General features: G+C 44.4%; 1 protein-coding gene and 1 pseudogene across 9 annotated transcripts in view; both read left to right on the forward strand.

Moving 5' to 3' along the window:
- The window catches only part of DENND2B (DENN domain containing 2B), a 167,496-nt gene that overhangs the window by 20,533 nt on the left and 127,381 nt on the right, over nucleotides 1-19,582 (forward strand). The window lies entirely within an intron of this gene.
- On the forward strand, nucleotides 13,956-15,653 carry LOC138420866 (elongation factor 1-alpha 1 pseudogene; annotated as a pseudogene).

Consider the following 19,582-nt stretch of genomic DNA (forward strand, 5'->3'; position numbering starts at 1 on the left):
TGGTTTAACATCTGCCTGTGTAAAGCCTAGCCCTCGCACACATACTTGAATAGGCAGGACTGCGTTTCTTCCTGATCGCTCCCTTCTGAAATGACTCTGGGGGCTTACTCAGGTCTTGCCTCGTTTATGCTTTTTCTTTCTAGTTAAAGATGTGCATTGATTTCCTCCAATGCGGATTTGGAAGGCAGTCTCCAAAGTCTTTTCCTGCCCTGTGATCCTTTGTCAGGCATAGTCAGCAGAAAAGAAACTTTGGTGAAAGAGTGCAGAGGGATACCTGTCCCTGCGGGGTTAGTGATGAGGACCTGTGCTCACTGTCACCACACCCAACTTCTGGAGGCTCTCCCGCTGCTGAAAATTGCCAGAGAAAGTAATGGAACCGAGGCTAGTTCTGGGCAGAAGAGTTTCATAATTGACGCTGTGTACTTTCAACTGGGCCTTCTTTGTTATTCTGCAGTCCTTTAATTTATCTTAAGTCTCTGTGACATACACCACAGTGCTTTTCTTCCTTCCTCCCTCCTTTCCTTCTTTCTCTCTCTCTTTTATTTTGTACTCTGTAAGCTCTGACTCCATTCTCACCCTACATCAGCAATGAGCATGCCTTCTACTTTACTGGGACTCTTAGAGCTAGGTGACATGATACTCTGAGATAGTTCCTTTTCTTTCAAGAGCTGTTGCTGCTGCTAAGTTGCTTTAGTCATGTCAGACTCTGTGCGACCCCAGAGACAGCAGCCCACCAGGCTTCCCCGTCCCTGGGATTCTCCAGGCAAGAACACTGGAGTGGGTTGCCATTGCCTTCTTCAATGCATGAAAGTGAAAAGTGAAAGTGAAGTCGCTCAGTCATGTCCGACTTTTAGCGACCCCATGGACTGCAGCCTACCAGGCTCCTCCGTCCATGGGATTTTCCAGGCAAAAGTACTGGAGTGGGGTACCATTGCCTTCTCCATTCAAGAGCTAGGTACCGAAGTTCATCCTGCTCTAAGAGAACAGGCATAAGCATTTCCTGTCGGTGCTATGGATGTGTTTCTTGTGGATGCCAGTGGGTGAAAGGATGGTTTGATTAGGGACTCAGTAAGAGTTATGAGCCCATGTCTGGCTATTTGGTACTTTCCCCCATCCCACTTGTTCTATTTATTTTTTTTTAAAGTAAGTAAATGTTTATTTAAAAAAAGGTAAATGTCAAATGTTTATTGATTTCTTTTTTTAAATTATGAAAGTATAACACATTTACAGGAGACTTGGAAAATACAGGACGAAGTTACATGTAGTTCCACTATGTATTACAATTATTTTTTTAAGTAGATCAATTAAGATTTTTAGCACTATGAACCAATTCAACATAATTAAGATTTATACGATTTTCACACAACAGTAGGATACAAATTCTACTCAAGTTCCCATAAACTATAAATCCCTAGACACTGGAACATATCTAAGGACATAAAACAAGGTGCAAAAATTTCATGGTTTAGGGCTTCCCCGGTGGCTCAGTGGTAAAAGAATCTACCTGCCAGCACAAGAGACTCAGGTTTGATCCCTGGGTTGGGAAGATCCCTGGAGTAGTAAATGGCAACCCAGTCCAGTAATCTTGCCTGGAAAATTCCATGGACAGAGGAGCCTGGTGGGCTCCAGTCCATGGGGTCACAAAGAGTTGGACACGCCTGAGCATGCACACAAAGGCATTGAAATCATACAGAGTTTGTTCTCCTATCACTGCCATCCCACTTGTTCTTAAACCCAGTTGTTGAGGAAGATGACCCAACTGGGAGCGGTCACATAATGCCTGACGTGTTCTCCCTCACACTCCAGCCCTGGATAGTAACGAATGCTCTCCTGTCTGTGTCTCTCGTGAGTTCTCCCCCAGGCAGGTGTCTGTCAAATCCTGCTCACATCCCCTTTAACCTTCTTCCTCCGTTCTCATTCTTTTCTACCCACTTTTCTTAGATGTCTCAAGAAATATGCACCTTGTCTCCATCCCTCTTTTGATTGTGATGTGAAAGCTAGCCCCAGGCATAGCTGATGAGCATGACACCATGAATACTTCACTCATTTGGGAGTGAAATGAGGTGATGTGAAGAATCAGTGCTGTCTTTTCCTTGCTGAGTACCTTTTGAAATCCTTAAAAACACCTATCTTTGAACCAAGGACCACATTTTGGAATACATAAAAATTCTTTAATTTTACTTGTCTTATATTTTGTTTTATTGCAAGTAATTGTTTACCCTGGTAATTTTTTTTGGTGTCTTTATAGAAACAGTATTTTAGCCATGTTGTTCAGTAATGAACCTATTTGAACATAGCCACCATATCTAGTATTGTTTCTTCAGGAAAACGTCTTGAACTTATAAAGGTGACTGCCTGACAGAGGAGTGCTGCGTGCAAAAACAGCCTCACCTTGTGGCCCCCAGTGGTGATGTCGCTGTAGAAGGGACGACTCCTCTCCTGTCATATGGAGAGGAAGAGGAGTGCTTCCCAGGGATGACTGGAGCTCAATCGGGAAAGCTGGGTCCTTCCTTTGGTCTGAGTCTCTGAGTGGAGATGCTGGAGTGTGCCATGCCTGATTAAGCTCCTCTCTCCCTCCCTCTCCCCTCCCCTTACCCCCCCCCCCCCCGCCCCCGCCCCCCTCTGTGTTACTTCAGGAAATACTTTAGCTTAAAGCCTGGAGACATCCCCCACTTTGAAAGTCATGATCCAATTATGACAGGACCTCATTCTTTAAGCATGTTGTGTAGTGGAGTTAATTGAATTACCTCCTCCTATTTTTGAGTAGGAAATAATACATTCTTGTTGTGATGCTGTGTCAGGTCTTAAATGGAAAGCTGCTAGTTTGAAGCCATGTCTATTTCCAGTGGGAGCAATCTGCTGCCAATTTATGAAAACTGATGAGGTCTCTGTGCTCCATGTGTAAACTATAGCATCTTTTTGTGGAATGAACGATTCAGGAAAAATGGAACAATTTTTTTGAATAAAATTCCAAGCTGTACTAGGTTCCAAGTGCCTGAGAATTTCCTGTTAGAGTAGGAAAGTTTATCCGTATGTTTTTGCCTGGGGATAGTATGTGGCATGTAGTTCTGAAGAAGTACGTCCATAGTGGATTATCTCTTTGTCTTTCTTCCCATGGTGCCCAGAGACGGTCTGAGCTCATCTTTGGTCTCTTCTCTTTACAAAAAAGTAGCGTGTATTTTGATCAAGGTATGAGAGTAAATCCTATGGCCACAGGGCAGGGTGAAACTAATGGTTTGTGTAAGGGGCATATCTTTCACCTTTGTCTCTCTGGTACCAAGCTGTAAGTCACTGAACTAGCTAGCTCCAGACGCTTATTGTGCAGTTTTGAGGTGAGGATGGGCAAGAGCCCAGAGGCTGGGAGGCAGACATGTGGTGTCACCACTACCAGAGTGGTGACGTCAGCTGGTGTACTGGTGCTGAGGAGGAACGGCGGATTGCAGGTACTCAGCCTGCTTCCTACCTGTGGGGGTATCTGCAGCCCCCCCCAGGCCTACTGGCTGCCAGGATCTTCCCTGGGGAACAGCCTTTGTATAACTCTCGCCTCCTGCTGTCCCAGGGGGACCTGCAATTGGAAAGGGTCTCGTAACCTTGGCTCTGGGAACAAAGCTTTGAAGAATGGGCAGACATGTGTCTCTGTGTATCTGTGTGTATTCTGTGTTAATGCTGAAAACTGATGAGGGTTTCCAAACTGGGGGTTTTATATGAGAGGAGAAGGGGGAGTGTTGTCTGGGTTTTGGGGAGTCTGCATTACGAATTGCCCTTTTCTTGGAAGGGAAAGCAGTTTGATTTAACCCATTTTTAAAATTAAAATCATTTGATTCTTTTCTTTTGATATATTTCATGTGGATGCTTAGTGTACAAAAGGAAATTATGAATAATTTCCTGTGTTCTGCTCCTTCCTCTATGCTTGTCCTAGAGCAGAGGCTCACAAAGCCGTAACATGTGACACATTGGAGACAGAGCCGTAATGTGTGATAGTTGGAGAAAGCACTTGTGTATGGAACAGCTTCATTTTTGCTCAGCCGTGCCTTTGTATGGGCTTCTGCGAACTGTGGTAGGGCTCCTTGGGAAGCCCACACCTCACAGTAGGAATGAAAAAACTTTGTATCCTCTAGAGCATGACAGAGAGAACCAGAGCTGGGAGGCATTGGAGCCCACAGAGCCCATCTGCTTACAAGCTTTGTCTTCAGATGTTGGGGGACCTGCTCTGGTTCACCCTCCTTCCCCAAGATATGGGAAAAAATGAAGCCTCTGCATGGAAGGCAGGTGGTAAAGCCACCAGCAAAAGCTTATACTAAGTGGTTCAGACATTCCCCATCCTAGGCCTGCCTTGGGTTTCTTTGAGGCTGTCAGTAGCTTTGGGTCTCTCTAAGACTCTTGCTCACATTCAGCAGAGCCACAGCTTACTGGAAGCCATCTGGGGCCTGCCCAGGCTTGTTCTGTCCAGGTGTCTTCCCACCATGGTGCTTTTCTCTCCTTTTGGGCTCTCTGAGCTGCTGAAGTCCTTCTTCCGAGAGCCTCGTTCCTCCCCTCTGGACCCAGGAAACTGTGGGAAGCTCTGGGTTTCCTCTTCTGCTGGGCACTTCTGGGAAGCTGTCTGCATTCCTTTCTAGCCAGCTTTCTGCCTCTGGGGCTCCGTGGGGTGCGGTTGCGTCGTGCCTCTGTAATGCAGAATGTTAGGGCAGTTCCATGGATACCAGCCCTTGGAGATAACCAGGAGCTTGAATGTGGAGTTGCCCTTTCTTGCAATCCTGGGACCAGGAGTTAGCTTTCCGTGGGATGTGTTGTGGGATTGATTCTTCTTAAAACCTTCTCTGACTCGCTTCCCTATCTCCTTGCCACTCTGGAAGGAAGCGGGTGAGGAGGGAGATCAGGGCTCAGTTTCTTGTGATCTCTCTTTGGCTCTGGGGATGGATGCAGCCACTTGTGAAGAAGGAGCTTAGAGACAGAGGCTATCACCTGTCCTCTGGGTGTCTTTCTAGTCTGGCTGTGTTGACACTCTGGGTAGTGACAACACATGTTAGCATCCCCTGGCAGGGATGGCCAGTCAGAGTGCCCACCTCCAGTTTGCTGGCTCCCTGAGGATGTTTGCAGGCCTCAGTGGCATGGCCTGTAGAGGTGTCTATGCCCGGCCAGGTTTCAGAGCCTTCCCATGACTGTCCTGCCTCTCTGGGGCTTGAGAACAGATGGGGCTTAATTAGAAGCAGACCTCCCTCAAGGGCCCAAATCTGAAACGTATATTACAAAAATCACTGCTAGTTTTGGCTCTTCTTCCTTCTGCCTTTCTCTCTTGCCTTTGCATTCCCACTGTCAGGGATTGTAAGCAGCTGCTGCTATGATACGGGCTAATCAAGATGGATCAGGGTTAAGAATGGAGCTAAAGATAACTAAGTATTACAGAGCATACTGCTCTGATGTGCTCAGACTTGTCCTCAGGGAGGGAGGTTGATTTGAACCTGTGATAGAGAGAGCCTTTCCACGCCAAGCAGAACAGGTGAAAGTTGGGAGGAAAAGGTAAGAAGGTACTTTTGAAGTTGGGGGAGTATTGGTTCCACCTCTTCCCTTCTCCCCTTCCCCCACCATTTCCTGTGAATGGTCAAGAGCAAAAGATCTTGCTTTTCGGCCATCAGTCAGTCAATAGTACTAGCTAAAATTTTCAGCTAGTAACCAACATTGCAATTCAAATATTATGTAAAGCTTTTTTCCCCCTTAATGAGGGAATTTAATAATGGGAGACACAAATTTTGTTAAGCAAATAGAAAATGTGGATCTTAACTGTGTTTGGTTACTAACTGTGAATGTGTTTAGAGTTCAGAAATAGAAGGTTGTGTCTTAAAACTAGAGGAAAACGTTCTTGGAAGAGGCAGGATCTTTTCTGATCTCTGAAAGTTGGATGGACTTCATATAAGCACAGGAGAGGTGGGGAGTGTTCTGGTCGTGAGAACAGTAAGAACATAGGCAGAGTGTGAGTTTCCAGGGTCCCTGTGGTGATGGGCCTCAGGAGTGGTGGGTCTAGATTCTGCAGGTTCTGCCTTGGTGCTCAGGAGATGAGAAATGAAGCAGTGAAAGTGGCATTTTGTGAAAAGAACTCTTAGAGAAGAGAGTAGGCTAAGTTTGGAAAGGACAGAGATTGGCAGTAAGGAAACCCACCAAAGAGATACGAGTCGTCTGTGACTGAAATAGCGAGGAAGGGGGTGAATCCTAGAGAAGGTGCAAAAGTAGAATAAGCAGGACCTGGACGTAGAATACGAAGAGTGAAGTTGAGGGCTAAGATGGAGGATGCCAACATTTCTGCCCTGTGACAGCTGACCATTACGATGCTTTGCGTTTATGAGGTGCTTTTCAAAGCACTTCCCACCCGCCCCCGCCATTCAGTATCTCAGAGTTGTCTGGGCTCTTAGAGTTCATCTAAAAACTGGTTTAATGTTCCAGATGGGGAGAGTAGGATCAAGAAAGGAGTGGGTACTATCCCCAGCTCACACAACTATTTAATGTCAAGTAGGACCTCCCATCTTGGCCTTCTATCTCCTAGGGTAATTTTGAGGCCAGAGGAACACGGGAGAAGGAGTGTGGGGTCAGAGAAAAGTCCTGTCTTGTTGGGTGACTTTAGGTGATTACCAGTCTCTCTGAGCAAAATGAGGCTTCGTTCAAGAAGATTCAGACTAGCTGAGTGGCTCTACGACTAGAATTCTTCTAGGGGATCACTAGGTAAGGAAGATGGGTTCCTTTGGTCCTCCTAGGCTGAGGTACTTTAGAGTATACAAAAGTAATATATTTGAAAAATATTGAATTGGGTTTCCTCAGAGGCAATGGCTGGTTTCCAGTGTGGTGCCTCTCTAAGGGAATTTCTAGAGTAATTTGATTCCACCTGATTTTCACCTGATGTGCTGACCCCAGAACCTAACCACTGAGGAGGACACGCTCGGCTGTTAGTAGGCTGTGGCCAATATTTGAACTCAGTATTTGCAGTCAGTACACTCAAGGCTGTTTGTGTCTTCCATGTCGTCTCCTCACCTCGTCTTAAAATACACACACACACACACACACACACACAGTATTTGCAGAGTCATTACACTCAAGGCTGTCTGTGTCTTCCATGTTGTCCCTTCACCTCGTCTTAAAATACACACACACACGCACGCACACATGCACGACACACACACACACATTGAACTCAGTATTTGCAGTCAGTACACTCAAGGCTGTCTGTGTCTTCCATGTTGTCTCCTCACCTCGTCTTAAAATACACACAGACACACACGCACGCACGCACACACGCACGGACTTCACACACACACACGCACACGCACACACGCACGCACGCACCCACTTCTTCCGTCCCCTTTTTTCTTTCTCCTGCCTTTCATTTTTTATTGCCTCCTTCACTGTTTCTCTTGTCTCACTCACCTTCCTGTATCTCTGTTCTCTCCACTCTTGTCTGCCTTGTTGTCCTAATAGCTCCCTGTGTTGGAGCAGCTTCCTCAGTTAAGCACCTTGGGATATTCATTTTGTCTGTATTCCCTGATGTGGCGGCTAGTGCTCAGGGATCGAGCCAGAATCTGGGAGTCACTGGCCTGTCCTTCACTTCCACAGTCAGTCACCCCATTCAAAGAGCTCTTGCTCCCCCTTCCTCTGTTCATTCTCACTGCCCCACACAGCAGGAGACAGAGCACAGAGAGAGAGAGGTCATGGTTGAAAAAAGAAAACCAGAATGGAGGGTCACCTTCCTTGTCCTCGGGCTTCGCTGGTGGCTCAGAGGTTAAAGCGTCTGCCTCCAATGCGGGAGACCCAGGTTCGATCCCTGGGTCGGGAAGATCCCCTGGAGAAGGAAATGGTAACCCACTCCAGTACTCTTGCCTGGAGAATCCCATGGACGGAGAAGCCTGGTGGGCTACAGTCCATGGGGTCGCAAAGAGTCGGACACGACTGAGTGACTTCACTCACTCACTCACTTCATTATCCTCAAAAAGATTTTGTAAACCCTTAAAGCCCAATGTAGAGTCTCCGTCTCACAGCCCTCACAGCTGTCTCTGGGTCTCTGACCCTTGGTGATTGGCTGGTGGCTCTGTTTCTGCTGGCTTGTTTGGAGAAATCCCAAGTCTGAAGCAGAACACTGACTTAATAAGCAGTGGTTACTCTCTTGGAAGGGGCTTCCCTGATAGCTCAGTTGGTAAAGAATCTGCCTGCAACGCAGGAGACCCCGGTTCGATTCCTGGGTCGGGAAGATCCACTAGAGAAGGGATAGGCTACCCACTCCAGCATTCTTGGGCTTCCCTTGTGGCTCAGCTGGTAAAGAATACACCTGCCATGCGGGAGACCTGGGTTTGATCCTTTCACTCTCTTGGAAGCACATGGATGCAGCCATGCCTCATTTTCTTGGCGGATCTCCCCTAAGTAGACGTCCCCTCCTCACTCCTGCGGGCCTCTTCCTTGGAGGAGGTGTGTCCATGCGTTACTGACTGCAGGTGTTATCTGCATGGATGAGAAGTGGTGCAGTCTGTCATTACCTCGAGGACGCTCACGTGGTTGACTTCCTTTGCTTGCTCGGGTTTGAGGAGAGCCAGCATCTCCCAGTTACAGCTTCGGGAGTCCCACAGTGTGAGAAAATCTGCTGGCATCTGCTATGCTGGGAACAGTCATCCCTGCCCTTTTGTGTGTTTTTGTTTTGTTTATGTGTTTTACTCTGCCCTCCTCTCCCTAACAATGCCATCATTAGCAGTGTTATCTAACCCTTTATGCAAGGGGTATAGGCAATCAGATTCACCCATGTAAGGAAAATAGGCTTTCTGAATTTTTTTCTTTTCACAGGCTAAGTGATACTCAGATGTGTTCTTTGACATTCCGGCGAGTAATACTCAGGAATTCCCCAAAGATTTGCTATTCTCATACTTCCAAACAAGCTTTCTCCTGTTTCTGTCCTTCAGAATCTTAAACTGCACTCTCCTCTCCCTCCACATTGCTCTGTTTTTCCTCTCATCATCTCACCCGTCTTCCCTTTCTTGAAACCTGGGTCTGATTTTTTTCCCTATTGCATAGGTTTCTCTATGTTGATCTCTAAGTCAATGAACATTTATAAGCATCTCTTTTTATACAAAAGGCAAGCTAGCTCTATCTGTTTTACATAAAAAATGGGATATACCTAGTGCATGTATCATTAAGGAAAGAGCTAATCATTGCATAAGTTAGAAACTTCTAGGTTCCTATGTTTGGGGCAGAAGAGAAGGAAGGGTCCTTCTACTATAGGACATTGAAGTTTATTTAGTATGATAGTTATCCATGTACCAGGGCCACCATCCTTGTTTCTAGGATAAGAACTGAATTTTGTGGGGCCTCTGCTCTTCTCATTCTTCTTCGGTCCTTAGAAGCATCGTAGTTTCTCATTATGGGAGGTAACGCTGGTATGTATATATCCCAGCAGTGCCTGATGGAGCTGAGTTGCTGCGGTCCTGCTGTCTAATGTTTCAGTTACAACAGTTAGAGCCGAGTCCCTGCTCACAACAGCTTACTATGGCAGGTTAAAGATTCACAAAAATTCACACTGATAGTTAAAAATATCACTTTGTAATTTTGATCATGGTGAACCTTGGTTTGGGGAAACGACAGGTAAAATTGGATTCCTGAGTTTCTCTGTGTCCTCACTAGAGCCTGGATGGTCAGAGACCCAGATGAGAGGCTCTGATGCAAGTCGCGGAAGGGCCATAGGGCAGATGAGATAGGCCTCAGCTATCTTTTCTTTCTGTGAGTTTTTTAAATCTCATCTCGGACCGCTAGTTCCCAGAGATGACTGCATGAGGATAAGTCATGGCATAGTTTTGTATCTTCCTGTAGGAGGACTTAACAGCTTCATGAACCAGACATGTTATCTTATTTTTCAATTAAAGAGGCTCCACGGACTTGATTTTCTTTGTTCCCTTCAGCACAATTGCCTGTGATATTGTTGCTGCTACTGCTGCTAAGTCGCTTTGGTCGTGTCCGACTCTGTGCGACTCCATAGACGGCAGCCCACCACGCTCTGCCATCCCTGGGACTCTCCAGGCAAGAACACTGGAGTGGGTTGCCATTTCCTTCTCGTATGCATGAAAGGGAAAAGTGAAAGTGAAGTTGCTTAGTCAGGTCCGACTCTTAGTGACCCCATGGACTGCAGGCTACCAGGCTCCTCCACCCATGGGATTTTCCAGGCAAGAGGGCTGACTCTGTTTACCCATGTGTCTGCAAGTATAGGGCTTCCCAGGTGACTCAGAGGTAAAGAATCTGCCTGCTAATATAGGAGCTGCAGGATCCCCGAGTCGGGAAGATCCCTTGAAGAAGGGAATGGCAACCCACTCCAGTATTCTTGCCTATAACATCCCATGGACAGAGGAGCCTGGCAGGCTATAGTCCGTGAGGTTGCAAAGAGTCAGACACGACTGAGCAAGTGAGCAAGAAAGCGCGCACTACAAGTACAGTGTGTGTGTCCCCTGGATACACTACTTTTCTAACCAGAGTGAAGCAAACTAAGACATGGACTTCGTTTGACCTGGGGCTCTGTATTCCCGTCAGTAAACTCAAAATCATGTTGACTCATTGGTTGACTCATACTGAACCATTCCTTAAGAGTCTTTCATTTATACCATTTTCATCCTGTTGTCATGCAGGTTTTTTTTAATATAAACTTGTGTAAACATATCTTTTGTCCTTTTAAGATTTCATCTTGTCATACTTAACCTATAGTTCTAAGTTTGTGGAGGCCTTTAAAAAAATTACCTCTAAATATTAATTTTCTCTCCCAATTAGTTTGTCATATGCATTTTTTATTCTTGTGCCTCGTCTGAGTCCTTTGTAAAAAAGAATGACCAAGAGAGCATCTAGAACAGATGGGAATGTCCAGACTTCTCGGAGTTCCAGAACACGCCTTCTTCGTTGATACTGATCCATCTTGCACATCCATTTGGACCCAGCTCTCCTGAGTTATCAGATTGAGCTGCTGCTAGTGCCCATCTGTTTTATCTATCACATTAAGAGGCATTTTTCTGAAGTCCAAATAAATTGTGTCCCAGCATTCTTCCATATGTGCGTGTATTTGTATGTGTTTATTTATGTGATACATAATATATATACCATATACAAATAGTTATCATGTAAGTGTGTGTGCATATTATTTTTTAAACTCCCAGGCTATTTTTATAGAGCACTTGCTTTCTTTTGCTGAGGGTTTTCCATACATTATCTCCGTTACTCTCTATTATAAAGTGAAGTGAAAGTCGTTCAGTCCTGTCTGATTCTTTGCGACCCCATGAACCTGGCATGAATTCTTTGCCAGGCTTCTCTGTCCATGGAATTCTGCAGGCCGGAATACCGGAGTGGGTAGCCATTCTTTTCTCCAACCCATGGATTGAACCCAGGTCTCCCGCATTGCAGGCATATTCTTTACTCTTTGAGCCACCAGGGAAGCCCAAGAATACTGGAGTGGGTATCCTATCCCTTCTCTAGTGATCTTCCTGACCCATGGATGAAACCCGGGTCTCCTGCATTGCGGTGGATTCTTTGCCGTCTGAGCCTCCAGGCTCATAAGTCTGTGTTAACTCCACTTAGATAAAAGTAATACTCTTTTTTTAGCATGACCGTACTTAATCTCCAATGATCAGTGCTTCCATCTCTATGTCCTTGCTACTTTTCATGTTCCATATACTCTGTTCTGGAGTTTTACATATGATATTGCTTATTTATTAAATACTTATTAAGCATTTGCTGTGTGCAAAGAAAACACTGTATTACAGCCTGTTGGAAATTCGAAGATGAATAAGAAATGGCCCCTGGGCTCAGAAGAGCTTATATGTGATTAAAAATATGAAAGAACATACCAAAAAAGAGTCCTGAGTGTGAATGGAACACTGAAACCAGCCCACCTACAAAGTTCTAAATGCAAATCTTTCGAAGCCAGGTTCTAACATGTCACAACTTGTTTACAAAAATGGAAGGTATCCATTTGACTGATGGTTTTAAATCCTAGCCCAACACTTTGGGGAATGTCTTCTTGAATTTGAGGGTGAGGAGAGGCAGAGCTGAAGAGAGGGTCCACTTTTATTTAAAAAATGCGATTAAAAATATAGAGTATATGATTTTTATGTGTACACTTTAAATGTGAATATTCATGTATCTGCCCCTCAGCTTAATAAAGAAAACATTACTGTTAGCTTTGAAATCTCCTATGTGCCCTTTCCAGTAGTTGCATTAATTTAGAAAATAAATTTTTGTATTAAATTGTAGAATAGTAACAGTGTGGAGTATTTAGAACTTTGCTGTTGTTGTTTAGTTCCTAAGTCATGTCTGACTCTTTTGCAACCCCACAGACTGTAGCCCATCAGGCTCCTCTGTCCATGGGATTTCCCAGGCAAAAATACTGGAGTGGGTTGCCATTTCCTTCTGCAGGGGATCTTCCTGACCCAGGGATCAAACCTGCATCTCCTGCATTGGCAGGCTGTTCTTTACTAGTGAGCCACAAGGGAAGCCCATATTTAGAACTTTGTAAGAAGGAAAAAATTGCTAACATGTGATTATTGTTTTGGCATAATTTCCTCTTTTACTTGTAGGTGTTTTTGCATTTTAATGTGGTTATAGTTTTCTCATGCGTAATTAGCATTATCTGATACTGTTAAAGTCCTCACAGTCACTTTTTAAATAAGTAATACATGTATGTATTGCAAATTCAAAAGGTATACAGTGAAAAGCAAATCTTCTTCCTACCTTCTCTTCTCTTTTCTTTCTCTTGAGCTGCTTGCTTTTTATAGGTTTGTGGATTTTAGTCGTTCTTTTAATGGCTGCACAACTGTCCATCTAGTGCAATATTTTTCTGACTTCAGGTCATAACTGGTGAAATGCAAAATTAATTTAGTGGGGCTCCAGAAGCCTTGCTTGTTTTTTTTAATGAAGTAGATTAGGATAGAAAACAACAGAGAGCCTCACTCATAGTAAAGATAAATATTGTTTGAAGAAACTTTTTTGGTTCAGTTTTGTACAGGTACATATGTGCGCACACACTCTCATACATGCACATACTTTTTTACTATGTAAAATGTATTTTTTTTTTTATTATGGGTCATGGTAAAAAATGAAGCATGGCTTCCTGATGTGGAGGGCCAACTCACTGGAAAAGTCTGTGATTCTGGGAAAAATTGAGGGCAGGAGAAGACGCCGGCAGCAGAGAATGAGATGGTTAGGTGGCTTCACTGAATCAACAGACATGAGTTTGAGCAAACTCCAGGAGATAGTGAAGAACAGGGAAGCCTGGTGTGCTGTGGTCCGCGGGGTCACAGAGTTGGATACAACTTAGCCACTGAACAACAACAACAAATGGTCAAAAAACACTTGAAATTTACCAGTATGGTAATGGCTGATGTGGAATTTGTTTCTCATTTTAATTATTATATATAATTTGGGAACATGCATTTTTTTTTCTCATACTTAAAAATTTTTTTAAGACAGCTGGGCAGAAGTGAGGCCACTGAGTCAAAGGATATGAAGATTTTAATTGATCTAGCCAAGATGCTTTCCAAAAACCATATCCCATTTACTGTTTAATAAATGCCTTCTGTACTTGGTTCAGGATAAGATATTTTTATTTCAGTACAGACATTTTTTCCTGTGCAGCACATTTGTGATATATGTATGTATTTTTTTTAACAAAAATGGGATAATTACTTTTAATTTAAGTAATATAAACTGAATGCTTCCCAATTTTACTAAATATTCTTTTGCAGCCCTGATTTTTATTCTGGGGCAGCCTTCCTTGGATGAAGGTGTAAAGAGTGACTACTCTTGCTTTTCAGACTTGAGTCATTCTGAACCATCTTTATGATTTGTACCATATATACTTTTATTTCTTTATCTTTAAATTGACTTTTAAAAAACTTTTTATTTTAAAATAATTTTAGCTTTTTTCGCAACGGGTTTGCTGCCAGGACACAGGTGTCATGAAAACCACCGTTAAACCTAAGCCAAAATGGGAAAGAAGACCCACATCAACATCGTTGTCATTGGGCACGTAGATTCAGGGAAGTCTACCACGACTGGCCATCTGATCTACAAATGTGGTGTGATCGACAAGAGAACAATTGAAAAGTTCGAGAAGGAGGCTGCGGAGATGGGAAAGGGGTCCTTCAAATATGCCTGGGTCTTGGACAAACTCGAAAGCTGAATGTGAGCTTGGTATCACCATTGATATCTCCCTGTGGAAATTTGAGACCAGCAAGTACTATGTTACCATCACTGATGCCCCAGGACACAGAGACTTCATCAAAAACATGACTACAGGCACATCCCAGGCTGACTGTGCTGTCCTCATTGTTGCTGTTGGTGAATTTGAAGCCAGTATCTCCAAGAACGGGCAGACCCGTGAGCATGCCCTTCTGGCTTACACCCTGGGTGTGAAACAACTAATTGTTGGCGTTAACAAAGTGGATTCCACGGAGCCACCCCATAGCCAGAAGAGATACGAGGAAATTGTTAAGGAGTCAGACCTCCATTAAGAAAATTGGCCGCAACCCCAACACAGTAGCATTTGTGCCAATTTCTGGCTGGAATGGTGACAACATGCTGGAGCCAAGTGCTAATGTGCCATGGTTCAAGGGATGGAAAGTCACCCTTTAGGATGGCAATGCCAGTGGAACCACCCTGCTTGAAGCTCTGGATTGCATCCTGCCACCAACTCGCCCAACTGACAAACCCTTGCGTTTGTCTCTCCAGGATGTCTATAAAATTGGTGGTATTGGTGCTGTCCCTGTGGGTCGTGTGGAGACTGATGTTCTCAAACCTGGCATGGTGGTCACCTTTGCTCCAGTCAGTGTAACAACTGAAGTGAAGTCTGTAGAAATGCACCATGAAGCATTGAGTGAAGCCCTTCCTGGGGACAGTGTGGGCTTCAATGTCAAGAATGTGTCTGTCAAAGCTGTCCATTGTGGCAGTGTGGCTGGTGACGGCAAAAATGATCCACCCATGGAAGTTGCTGGCTTCACAGCTCAGGTGATTGTTTTGAACCATCCAGGCCAAATCAGTGCTGGATATGCACCTGTGCTGGACTGTCACACAGCTCACATTGCTTGCAAGTTTGCTGAGCTGAAGGAGAAGATTGATCGTCGTTCTGGGAAAAAGCTGGAAGATGGCCCTAAATTCTTGAAATCTGGTGACGCTGCCATTGTTGATATGGTTCCTGGCAAGCCCATGTGTGTTGAGAGCTTCTCTGACTATCCTCCCCAGGGCCGTTTTGCTGTGCGTGACGTGAGACAGCCAGTCGCTGTGGGTGTCTTCAAAGCAGTAGACAAGAAGGCAGCTGGAGCTGGCAAGGTCACCAAGTCTGCCCAGAAAGCTCAAAAGGCTAAATGAATATTATCCCCAATACCTGCCACCCCAGTCTTAATCAGTGGTGGAAGAATGGTCTCAGAACTGTTTTTCTCAATTGGCCATTTAAGTTTAATAGTAAAAGACTGGTTAATGATCACAATGCATCGTAAAACCTTCAGAAGGAAAGGAGAATGTTTTTGTGGACCATATGTTTTGTGTGTGGCAGTTTAAGTTATTAGTTTTTAAAATCAGTACTTTTTAATGAAAACAACTTGACCAAAAATCTGTCACAAAATTTGAGACCCATTAAAAAAAGTTAAATGAGAAAAAAAAAATTTAGATTTGCAGAAAAGCTGCAAAGATAATACAAGTTCTATAACTTAACATAGTTCTGGTACAATTATCACCTAAGAAATTAAAGTTGGTATAATGTACACTATAGACTTAATTTGGATTTCATTAGTCTTTCCCATTAAGGTCCTTTTTCTGTTCCATGGTGGAACGTAGGATACCACATTACATTTAGATGTTGTGTCTTAGTCTCCTCCAGTCTACGGCAGTCCTTCAGTTTGTCCTTGTCTTTTATGACCTTGAGATTTTTGAGGAGTACTGGGCACGTATTTTGTAGAATGTCCCTCCAGATGGTTTGTTTAGTGTTTTCTCAAAATCAGATTAAGCTTATGGATTTGTGGGAAGAACACTACAGAGGTGCAATGCCCTTCTTAATGCTTCATGTCAAGGATACATGATGCTGATGTGTTTAATTACTATAATGTTAACTTTGATCACTTGGTTAGATATGTCTCCCAGGTTTCTCCATTGACAAGTTCTTTGTAATCAGTACATATTTCTGAGAGAGATACTTTGAAATTGTGCAAGTATCCCATTTCTCTTTAAACTCTTACTAATTTCAGCAAAACAAAACTAAAAGCAAACAAAAAAACATATATACTTTCTTAAGCACTGGCCTAGTAATGAGATCAGTGAAAAGGGCGTTAATAGATGGCTAACTTTTTTTTTAAAATACACGTTATGATAAATATAAAAGCATTAAAAATTTAAAATATATATATATTCTTATACCACTTATAATCATCTTATAGTCACAAAAACCTTGTCTTATAATCACAAAAAGTTTGGACTGCTCTAAGGTGCTAATGACCAAGGGGTTTAGGTTGTATGGTGATATTGTTGATCCCTTAGTAGGATCATGTAGTTATAGCCATGTAGTTGCAGCATTGTCATTGGTTAGTTTAGCTGGTTGGTTTCTTTAGTTCATATGTTAACAATTTATTAATTGTACAATGTACGGAACCCTAAAGTAGGCTCAGGTTAAGACATAGGCTAGTAGGAGAAACGAGCTGAACAAGCCTTGGTGCACTAAAATACAAGGCAGTGAACACAGCAGGCACTGGAGGTGTAGGCTGTTCTGAGGAGTACAGTGGGTGGGAGTAGGGCATCCAGTTGGATCTGGGAAAATCAGGGGAGACAGCCTGGAGGAGGTGATATGGTCTGGACCCACATTTCCCACTGCTTTGCCCAGATCTTATTCTGAGGGCTACTCCTTTCTGAGGCTCAAAGTTTTTCCTTGGTTACATCGTGGAAAAGCTATTTGAGTCCACATTCCCCTTATTCCTCTATCTCCTTTTTCCTCACTTTGTACCCTGTCTCCCCCATCCTGATGGTTCAGTCATGACAGATAAGATCTGGTTGAGCTTGGAGTTCTGAGCCGAGTAAACACGAGAAGCCCGTTCTGGAAGGCAAATGTTTCTTCCAGAGGGAGTGAAGGGTACTGTCTCCTTGGTCCAGTCGCTTTTGGCCCCAAGACTGGGTTTATGTGGCCCAGTGTTAAAGTGCTTGGATTTAACAAGGCACAGTGTTCAGGGGCCTGTGAATTTGAGATTCCAGAAATTAGCCCATGTATAGTCTCTCCAAGAGACAAATAGATATTCCAAGAGACTGGATCAACGCACTTGAGTCTTTTGTGTCCTGGGGATCTGAACCTTGAGCTTCATGTTGAGGATTGTGAGCTGAGTGGAGATGGACGAGGGCTGGAAAGCTGGCGCGTGGAAGGAAAGCGTGCTCAATCCAGCATTAAGAGGTCCAGTAACCACTTCACCACAGGGTGGTGGGATCTAGGGTCACTATAGACTGCACCCACACTTTCCTAGTTCAGAGCCTTGGGGTTAGAGGGATGGGTAGGAAATGGGTCAGAGGCAGGTGGGATTAGAGCAGGAGTAAGGACCTTTATGGCAGAAAGTGAAGAGGAACTAAAAAGTCTCTTGATGAAAGTGAAAGAGGAGAGTGAAAAAGTTGGCTTAAAGCTCAACATTCAGAAAACGAAGATCATGGCATCTGGTCCTATCACTTCATGGGAAACAGATGGAGAAACAGTGGAAACAGTATCAGACTTTATTTTGGGGGGCTCCAAAATCACTGCAGATGGTGATTGCATCCATGAAATTAAAAGATGCTTACTCCTTGGAAGGAAAGTTATGACCAACCTAGATAGCATATTCAAAAGCAGAGACATTACTTTGCCAACAAAGGTCCATCTAGTCAAGGCTATGGTTTTTCCTGTGGTCATGTATGGATGTTGGACTGTGAAGAAAGCTGAGTGCCAAAGAATTGATGCTTTTGAACTGTGATGTTGGAGAAGACTCTTGAGAGTCCCTTGGACTGCAAGGAGATCCAACCAGTCCATCCTAAAGGAGATCAGTCCTGGGTGTTCATTGGAAGGACTGATGTTGAAGCTGAAACTCCAGTACTTTGGCCACCTCATGTGAAGAGTTGACTCATTGGAAAAGACTCTGATGCTGGGAGGGATTGGGGGCAGGAGGAGAAGGGGACGACAGAGGATGAGATGGCTGGATGGCATCACCGACTCAATGGACATGAGTTTGAGTGAACTCTGGGAGTTGATGATGGACAGGGAGGCCTGGCATACTGTGATTCATGGGGTCGCAAAGAGTCGGACATAACTGAGTGACTGAACTGAACTGAACTGAAGGACCTAGAAGAATTTCTTTACATAAAATTCAGGACTTGAGCAAAGAATGGATATTTCTGTTTCTCCAGGAAGGCTGTGAAGCAAAGTATGTGCAGCAGTGGCTAGCACACGAGACGTCCTGCCAGCTATGGTTCTTGAGCAGAGGAGGGCTGGGGTTGCCATCTGGAGGGAGACATTTGTTTTGTCAATTCAAAGCCCTGGTAGACCTCATGAACAGGCTGCTTGATTGGCAGTAAGCAGATTGCCTTCCAAGAGAACTTAGATATTGCCAGTTCTTCTGCTTTGTAAAGGCTGCTTTGTCTCAGACTGATGGCTAGGAGTGAGTCCCTGGCAGAGCTGCAGTTTTCCTCAAAGCACTTCCCGGGCCCTTTCCTAATTTCCCCATCTGATGTTTGGTGTCTTTCTTCTCTCTCCAGCTCTTTTTAGGGAGGAAGCCTGAATATCCCATCTTTCCCTCCAGGAAAGGTCGCCTTTTGTTGGTGGTGGTCTTCTGTCTGATCCCAGACAGATGACTCTGCTAAAAGGATTAGATGAAGACTTTGTAACCCCTGAAACAAGAAATCTTTCTGCTGCTTTGGACTCATTCAGGATCAAGGGGACTGGGTGACTAGGATAGAACCACAGGTCTGGGTGACTGCGAGAGAACAATACAATAGGACATTGACACTAGAAGGGCCCACTGGAGAACCGCTAGTTCAACAGCCCAACAGCCATCTCGCTATCTGCAGGAAAAGGCAGCGGTCCTACGGGGCACAAGGACTTGCTCACCATCTCGCCGCCCTGTAACCGGGACCTGATGACTCTCTCTCTGCTCCTGGATTTTTAGTTTTTCCCTTCTTAATCACATTGCCACTCAGAGTTAGAAAGGATAATTGTAAAGTCCTAAAGAGCTCTTGTGGAAACCTGCCTACTCACATGGCAGCCAGAGCCCAGTGTTGGAGAATGGGTAGGACGCATGGGTGGAACGGGGTGTCCTCGGCGGACATGCTGCTGGAGCTGTCTGGTGGGCATTGGGAGCTAGGCTCCCTAGAGGCATCTGAAGTTATACTGCATCTCTTAGGCATTCTAGGATCCAACTAGTAATGTTGAGATAGTTTAGTTGCCAAGTCGTGTCCGGCTCTTTTGTGACCCTGTGGATTATAGCCCGCCAGGTTCCTCTGTCCATGGGACTTCCTAGGCAAGAATAGTGGAGTAGGTTGCCATTCTCTTCTCCAGGGGATCTTCCCAACACAGTGATCGAACCCATGTCTCCTG

Source organism: Ovis canadensis, chromosome 15 (assembly GCF_042477335.2).
Source record: "Ovis canadensis isolate MfBH-ARS-UI-01 breed Bighorn chromosome 15, ARS-UI_OviCan_v2, whole genome shotgun sequence".
Taxonomy (NCBI): domain Eukaryota; kingdom Metazoa; phylum Chordata; class Mammalia; order Artiodactyla; family Bovidae; genus Ovis; species Ovis canadensis.